The sequence below is a fragment of the Lupinus angustifolius genome, chromosome LG06 (genome assembly GCF_001865875.1).
Source record: "Lupinus angustifolius cultivar Tanjil chromosome LG06, LupAngTanjil_v1.0, whole genome shotgun sequence".
NCBI lineage: Eukaryota > Viridiplantae > Streptophyta > Magnoliopsida > Fabales > Fabaceae > Lupinus > Lupinus angustifolius.
In genome coordinates, this window is record NC_032014.1 from 23854669 (window position 1) to 23864501 (window position 9833).

The window sequence follows — 9833 nt, forward strand, 5'->3', positions numbered from 1 at the left end:
ATTAGCTTTACAGTTAGTTGAAATTTGAAAAAACATTAAAAATACATTCAATATTTATTTAATTATTCATTAATTAAATAATTATTAATGGTAATAATTAAATACTTAACTAACTTAAAGTTAAAATTTTCAATCTTCTATTTTAATATTTTATTTGTATTGGATATGCAATATTTTTATTTATTTGGAGATAAAGCAAGATAATAAGAATAGTTGGTTTTTAGTTGGGGTAGCAATGTAATTATTTAAAAATTTGAAGGTAAAATCGGAAAATGAATTCTTAAAAGTTACTTTTACTTTTTAAATGTTATTTGAAATAGTTTTTTTTTGGAAATTAACATTCACACCTATGCTATAAGCTCATTTGAATTTTTTTGGTATCAATCAGATATGGTAACTTATTAATCGGTTCTAACAACACAACAACACTGGTATAAACTACATAACTAACTACAACGTTGCGTTGCTAAACGTTACCACATTCAAACTATGGTTCTTTATAATTGCGGCTTTAATTTGTGAATTTCCTCTACGCGAAATAAAGGTGGGGCTTGAAACATCTGAGTTGTGTTTCTTCTTCAAAATATGCTCATTTATTATCTTTTAGCTCTTTCTCCATTGAATCTCACAACATAATAAATAAATAATCTATACTTAATGCAAGTAAAAAAAGAGGAATTGAAATTATTGTATCAGATTGCGACCGGAGAGCCTCCAACCATTGAGGAGTTTCATTGTTACCGGGTATGAGAAGAGTGGAGAGCAACAAGTGAAACACCACATCTTGAACTAAAACCTTAAGACATTAGGTCTATGGGTCCACCCACTTATATACTCATCAACTTTTTTGCACAAGTGTGAGTTCACCTTCTAGTATTAGATACATCAGAACTCAACTCTCTATCTACTTGCGCCGCTGTTGGCTTATCCTTTCATCAATGGAACACACCGCCTTGACCTCTCGCCAGGAAGACTTCCGACACAAGGATCCCTCATAGATCTACCGACCACTTGTCACTTTAATACTCCATTGAGAGCCATGAACTATCAGCTCTGATACAAGTTGTTGGTGGATCTTCATCCTTGGGATATAGCATTATTTCATGTAAGTGAAAGAAGCATGAAAGTGGGCTTGACACCACATCTTGACCTTCTTAGTATATTGACGATGTTACCAGGAGCCTAACTCTCCAAACTTGTAGTACAAGTTCCCGTACCGCCATCAAATGAAACACGCCACCTAGCCACCTATTACTAGAAAGTCTTTCCATATATGGAACCTCTACACAAAAGTTCACCAACAACCGTCCTCTTCAGTACTCAGTCAAACTGAACCTTGAAGCTTCCTTGGAAAACTTCAACTGCTACCACAATTGTCTAGTCCGACAATCATAGTTCAAAAGGACTATCATACTCCACCATAAGGTGTATACCCACAACATACACCTTGCATCAATGCTAACTAATGCACGTGCCACATCCTAGCATCAAAGCCAATGACTATGTCACACCCTGCATCTCTACCAATGCTCGTGATATATCTTGCATTAAAGCCAATGCCCATGTTACACCTTACATCAATGTCAGCCAATGCCTCTGTGCTTTTATGGATATGCTAATAATTAATGTCCTTCACTATGATGTCTCAGACAGACATTAGGATATTCCACTTCTCATCTCAAATGAGATTATTCTCTCAACATCTAGATAGATATTGTCAGCACCTGTCTCAGGGTCAAACTCAACACATGAGTCCCTATCTCCACCTTAATCCTAATCTAGTACACGAATTTCTGGGATTCTAGATCAACACATACATAATCCCCACCATAGTTCCGTCATATGTCCTTCTCCTTCAACTCATCTGGTTTATCCTCATCAGTACATTTGATAGACCTTGTCTAGCCAACACGTTTTTCACCCTCTTTAGCCATCATCTAGTGCTTGGGTCAAGAGCCATCTACCAGTTGGCTCTGATACCAATTGCTAGTGCAGCAGAAACGATCATTGCGCAACGTTGGCCACAAGCAATCAAATAAAGATATAAAACAAATAGAAGAGAAGAAACAAGAGAATTTGATAACGATGTACCAATTGTGCCTACGTCCTCGGGAGCACTGAACACCTACCAAAATATTATTAGAGAAGAAAGATTACAAACCCTAGCACACCCATGAGCCCAAGTGCCCATGAAATATTTCTATTTGATGCTTCTACCTTGTGCACATTATAAGAAGGGTCCAAGTCCAATATATAACATTGATATTCTATTATATTCTAATGCTAGACAATGTGAGACTTCATATAATAACATATTTTAAATATCCTCAATAATCTCCACCTTGATTGAAATAGACGAATTAAGAAATCTACACAAAAATATTCACCTTAGTGAATATATGACCCCACCTTGCTTAATGCCTAATTCTCTTTAAATGCTCCCCTAGAGCATAGACCTTATGAGTATCTTGACGATGTTATCAAGAGCCTAGCTCTCCAAACTTGTAGTGCAACTTCCCATACTACCATCAAATGGAACATGCCACCTAACCACCTATTGTTAAGAAGTCTTTCGATATATAAAACCTCTACACAAAAGTTCACCAACATTTGTCTTCTTCAATATTCAGTCAAACTGAACATTGAAGCTTCCTTATAAAGCTTCAACCACTACCACCAGAAACTTATAAATTAGCTAAGAATTGTATATAAAACAAAGAATTATAGATATGCAAGTTCACCATTAATATAGGAAATGAGATTTGAAAAGGACAAATTAGAATAACATTAATAATAGCATATTAGTAGTTAGGAAGTATGATACATGGCATAAATTCATATCTCAATATCTATGTAGTTATAGTGTAAAAAATTATACATAATTAATGTATTATCCGTTATTTATTTGTATATGATAATTAAATATGAATAAAATATTATGAAGTGATAATGTAAAAATTTCTTATATTCTCGGTGAATACATCTTTTTCTCTAAATCAAAAGTTGTGGTTGAGAAAAATTGATGGTTTATCATATTTTTCCAAACTATTTATATTCCCCTAAATACCAACCAGACTCCGATCTCCCATTCTCTCATTTCATTGTGTAAAAACCAAATCAGATTTCAAATGGGAAGCAAAACTCTTCCTCTCTCCACCTCCCATTACCTTCATTTTCACTTACAAAACACTCTTAAATTCTCTTAATCCTTCAACACCCATCTCCAATTTTCCTCAAGCTTTATTTGCATGTTTGATTTGGAGCTTTAATGAAGCAAGAATAATCCATAGCTCATCATCTTTCGTAAGCATCAACGCCCGAGTTAGTGATACTTTTCATCTTCCTTTTATTAATTATTTACATTCTTTTGTCTTGGTTCATTATTGCTTCAGGCAAATGATTCTTTTATTCATCTTCATTTAATAATGCTGATGTTGGTGGAAGGTTCTTGTAGTCAATGTTGTTTTCTCTTTCTTCACATACTAGACATTGTTGAGTATTCTAAGTGTGAATGAAGAAATTCCATATTGGGCAAAAATGGATGAGTTAAAGAACATATAAGTGGATAGACTCATAGACCTAAGACCTTAAGGTTTTGGGTCAAGATGTGGTGTCAAATCCACTTATATGCTTCTTTCACTTAGCCCATGGAGGAATGTTGTAACTCATGGATGAAGATCTCCCAACAAGTGGTATCAGAGCCGATGGTTCGACGGCTCCACAGAGTATTGAAGCGACAAGTGGTCGGTAGATCTATGTGGGATCCTTGTGTCGAAAGTCTTCCTGACAAGAGGTCAAGGCGGCGTGTTCCGTTGATAAAAGGATAAGCCAACGACGATGCAAGTAGGTAGAGAGCTAAGCTCTAGTGTATCCAATACTCAAATGAGAATTCACACTTGAGGGGGAGATGTTGGGTCTTCCAAATGTGAATGAAGAAGTCTCACATTGGGCAAAAATTGATGAGTTAAAGAACATATAAGTGGATAGACTCATAGACCTAATGCCTTAAGGTTTTGGGTCAAGATGTGGTGTCAAATCCACTTATATGCTTCTTTCACTTAGCCCATGGAGGAATGTTGTAACTCATGGATGAAGATCTCCCAACAAGTGGTATTAGAGCCGATGGTTCGACCGCTCAACAGAGTATTGAAGCGACAAGTGGTCGGTAGATCCATGTGGGATCCTTGTGTCGAAAGTCTTCCTGACAAGAGGTCAAGGCGGCGTGTTCCGTTGATAAAAGGATAAGCCAATGACGGTGCAAGTAGGTAGAGAGCTGAGCTCTAGTGTATCCAATTCTCAAATGGGAATTCACACTTGAGGTGGAGATGTTGGGTCTTCCAAATGTGAATGAAGAAGTCCCACATTGAGCAAAAATTGATGAGTTAAAGAACATATAAGTGGATAGACTCATAGACCTAATGCCTTAAGGTTTTGGGTCAAGATGTGGTGTCAAGCCCACTTATATGCTTCTTTCACTTAGCCCATGAAGGAATGTTGTAATCATGGATGAAGATCTCCCAACAAGTGGTATCAGAGCCGATGGTTCGACGGATCAACAGAGTATTGAAGCGACAAGTGGTCGGTAGATCCATGTGGGATCCTTGTGTCGAAAGTCTTCCTGACAAGAGGTCAAGGCGGCGTGTTCCGTTGATAAAAGGATAAGCCAACGACGATGCAAGTAGGTAGTGAGCTGAGCTCTAGTGTATCCAATACTCAAATGAGAATTCACACTTGAGGGGTAGATGTTGGGTCTTCCAAATGTGAATGAAGAAGTCCCACATTGAGCAAAAATTGATGAGTTAAAAAACATATAAGTGGATAGACTCATAGACCTAATGCCTTAAGGTTTTGGGTCAAGATGTGGTGTCAAATCCACTTATATGCTTCTTTCACTTAGCCCATGGAGGAATGTTGTAACTCATGGATGAAGATCTCCCAACAAGTGGTATCAGAGCCGATGGTTCGACGGCTCCACAGAGTATTGAAGCGACAAGTGGTCGGTAGATCTATGTGGGATCCTTGTGTCGAAAGTCTTCCTGACAAGAGGTCAAGGCGGCGTGTTCCATTGATAAAAGGATAAGCCAACGACGGTGCTAGTAGGTAGAGAGCTGAGCTCTAGTGTATCCAATACTCAAATGAGAATTCACACTTGAAGGGGAGATGTTGGGTCTTCCAAATGTGAATGAAGAAGTCCCACATTGGGCAAAAATTGATGAGTTAAAGAACATATAAGTGGATAGACTCATAGACCTAATGCCTTAAGGTTTTGGGTCAAGATGTGGTGTCAAGCCCACTTATATGCTTCTTTCACTTAGCCCATGGAGGAATGTTATAACTCATGGATGAAGATCTCCCCACAAGTGGTATCAGAGCCGATGGTTCGACGACTCAACAGACTATTGAAGCGACAAGTGGTCGGTAGATCCATGTGGGATCCTTGTGTTGAAAGTCTTTCTGACGAGAGGTCAATGCGGCGTGTTCCGTTGATAAAAGGATAAGCCAACGACGATGTAAGTAGGTAGAGAGCTGAGCTATAGTGTATCCAATACTCGAATGGGAATTCACACTTGAGGGGGAGATTAGGGGTGTTCACGGTCCATTTGGATCGGTTTTTAAGCAAAAAATCATCCGATCCAAACGCGTAATTAGTATGCGGTCCGGTCCGGTCCATTTATATTAAGATATTCGATCCAATCCGGTCCAAATATTATATGCGGTTTCGGTTCGGTTTGGATCGGTCTATTTTTTAGATATAAACATATAAATTCGTTCAATTTTAGCCTACAACACCAACAAGGTAATAACCAGAACAATGAAGAAAAGTTTGATTCTTTTAATAGCAAGATTAGAAACATCAATATTCATATTGTTACGACAGTTTATATGCGTTTTTGCTATGTTTAGCTTACTGCTTAATGCTTATGTGATATATTTTAGTTAACTTAATAATATCGGTCCGGTCTGGATCGGTCTGGATCCCAGACGTGAAACCGAAGACCGGACCGGACCGATCGGTCCTTAAAAAATAAATCCAATACGATTCGAATACATTCGGTTTTTACGGTTTCGGTCTACTTTGGATCGGTTTGCGGTTTTTGTTTTGGACCGGTCTGGATTTGAACACCCCTAGGGGAGATGTTGGGTCTTCCAAGTGTGAATGAAGAAGTCCCACATTGGGCAAAAATGGATGAGTTAAAGAACATATGAGTGTATAGACTCATAGACCTAATGCCTTAAGGTTTTGGGTCAAGATGTGGTATCAAGCCCAGTTATATGCTTCTTTCACTTAGCCCATGGATTAATGTTGTATCTCATGGATGAAGATCTCCCAACAGACATGTGTGCTCTCGATATTCCAATAACAATTGTGTTGGAGCAGAAGGCCCATGGAGAAAATATAGTGGAGAAAATATAGTAAAGAAAATGACACCGAGAATTTAATGTGGTTTGGCAATTTGCCTACGTCCACAGCTGAAGAGCAACAATGATTATTCCCCTATGATAAAAGAGAACTACAAGTGTTTCAATCACTTCCCAAAACCCAAGTACACCCAAATTTCACTCTCACTCAAGTATTTCTCACATAATTAGAACAAGAGAACAAGAAGAGAGAATATGCACTAAGCTAAGTATTTGGTATGTCTTACAATGACATGAAACACTCCTATTTATAGCCGAAACTCTTTAAGATTATGTGGCCAAAGAGAAAGAGCTCTAATGATGGTTTCACCATAGACACTTCTTTTTACTTGGCTAGAAATTCTCCCTTTCTTCAAGATGATCTTTAGCCACTTCTTTTTTTTGGTTGGCTCAAGAATGTCTTTTCATCATCTTTTTCTTTTAGCCAATATTCAATAAATCTCCACCTTGGCTAAAAGACTACCATAATTATTCTCCTACTACTCTTCTTTATGCTCACTAGAGATTCTGAACATTAATCAAGTCTAGACAATGTCTGCACTTGGTAGTTGGAATTGGCTTTGTCATTATATCCGTCGAATTATCTACAGTGAGTATTTTCTCCACTCTAACAACTCCTCTCTGCATCATGTCTATGATAAAGTGCACCCGAACATCAATATGTTTAGTTCTTTCATGAAACATTGGATTCTTTGTCAGATGTATAGCACTTTGACTATAACAATAGATTGTTGTTTTTTCGAGTTGTATACCCAACTCTTCAGTTAGACCTTTCTCCCAAATGACTTCCTTTACAACTTTTGTTACTGCGATGTACTCTGCCTCAGTTGTAGAAAAATCAACAATTGATTGTAGTGTTACTTTCCAACTAATAATATAACTACACAACATAAAGACATATCCGGTGAGTGATCTTCGCTTATCTAGATCTCCAGCATAATTCGAGTCAACATATCCAGTAATCTTGTTTCCAACATCTTTGACTTGACCATACAAAAGCCCTATATTTGTGATATCTTTCAGGTAGCGCATAATCCACTTCACAGCCTTCCAATGAACTTTACCAGGATTTGCCATATATCTGCTTACCACACTTACTACATGAGCAATATCTGGTCTAGTGCACACCATGGCATACATGAGATTGTCAACCACACTAGCATAAGGTACACTTGACATCTTCTCTTTTTCATTCTCAGTTTGTGGACACTAAAGCTATTGAAAGTTTCAAATGAGTCGCCAATGGAGTAGTGACTGGTTTAGAATTTTTCATGCCAAAGCGTTTGAACACGTTCTCAATGTACTTATTTTGTGACAGAAAGAGTGTCCCCTCTTTTCTACCCCTTTGAATCTCCATTCCCAAAATTTTCTTTCCAATTCTAAGTCCTTCATTTCTAACTCTGAGCTCAATTGAGCTTTCAAGCTTCTAATTTCTAACATGTTCTTATATGCGATCAAAATGTCATCAACATATAAAAACAAATATATGAATGACTTATTTGCAAGCTTCTTGTAGTAGACACAACTATCATGTTCACTTCTAGAATATTCATTTTCAAGCATGTAGGTGTCAAATTGTCGATACCATTGTTTGGAAGATTTTTTAGGCCATATAAAGATTTCTTAAGCAAACAAACATGATCTTTCATCTCTTGAACTTCAAATCCTTTAGGTTGTTTCATGTAGATTTGTTCCTCCAACTCACCATGCAAGAATGCTATTTTGACATCTAGTTGCTCAAGTTCTAGATCAAATTGAGCTACAATTGCAAGTAGGATGCGAATAGGGCTATGCTTTACCATAGGAGAGAAAACTTCAGTGAAATTAATGCCTTCTATTTGTGTAAAACCTTTGGCCACTAATCGCGCTTTGAATCTTGCATCTTCAACCCCAAGGATTCCTTCCTTCTTCTTAAAGACCCATTTTCATCTAACAAGCTTTTGAGCCTTCGACCGCTTCACAAGAACACAAGTATGATTCTTATGAAGAGACTCAATTTCCTCTGTCATTGTAGAAATCCATTTGGAAGCTTCTTTGTTGTTGATAACTTCTTCATATGACTGTGATTCACAATTATCGATATCATTTGCAACATTTAGAGCGTATGACACCAGATCAACATAACCATACTTTTATGGAGGTTTTATATGTCTCCTTTGCTTGTCCCTAGCCAACTGATAATGTTGTTATTGGAAGATATCAATATCAGTACATGCATCATGGACTTCTTCTTCTTGATCAAATGTTTTTTCTTTTGTTGGCTCAACCTCAAACTCCACATTCTCCAAGATATTAGGATCTTCATTTTCACTTGATGACTCTGTATGAGGCTTTAGCATTTCAGCTTTATTAAAAGTAACATCTCTACTAATAATGTACTTTCTTTTCTCTAGCCACCATAACTTATATCGTTTCACTTTCCATCAGGATATCCAAGAAAAATGCACTTCAATGCTCGTGCATCAAGTTTTCCTTCTTTGTTACGAGCATATGCAGGACAACCAAATATGCTCAAATTTTCATAATTTGCCAGAATACCCGACCACATCTCTTCTGGAGTTTTAAAACTAATGGACATTGATGGACATCTGTTGAACAAGTAACAAGCTGTACTGACAACTTCCACCCAAAATTCTTGTGGCAATCCAGCATTTGACAACATACATCTTGTCCTTTCAAGTAAGGTTATGTTCATTCGTTCTTCAAGTCCGTTTTGTTGTGGAGTATGCCTCACGGTATAATGTCTCACAATACCGTGATCATTACAAAAATTTCCAAATTCTCTGCTGTAGAATTCTAGACCATTGTTAGTTCTTAGTCTCTTGATCTTTCTCCCAGTTTGCTTTTCGATCAAGGTTTTCCACTGTTTGAACTTGACAAATGCTTCAATTTTGTGTTTCAAAATGAAGATCCACACCTTCCTTGAATATTCATCAATGAATGTTAACATGTATCTGCTACCACCATGATAAGGTACTTGGGAAGGACCCCACAAGTCAGAATGTACATAATCCAACGTGCCTCTTGTTCGATGAAATGCAACATTGAATTTTGTTCGATATAGTGTTCACAAAAGTATACCTTCCCGACTTGTTGACCGCATAGTAATCCTTGTTTGACCAACTCGGCTAGACCTCTTTCACTGACATGAACCATTCTTAGATGTTATAGTTTGGTGACATCAGAATCAGATATTGAGGAGACAGTAACAACACTCGTGATTATGTTTCCTTGTAACATATAAAGACTATTCTCTTTCTTTCTTTTCAATACAACCATAGCGCCTTTAGATATTCTTATAGCTCCACCTTCACCTTTGTAGCTATAACCTTTTGAATCTAGTGTTCCCAAGGAAATCAGATTTTTCTTCAATTCTGGAACATGCCTTACATCTGTCAACGTCCTTACGATTC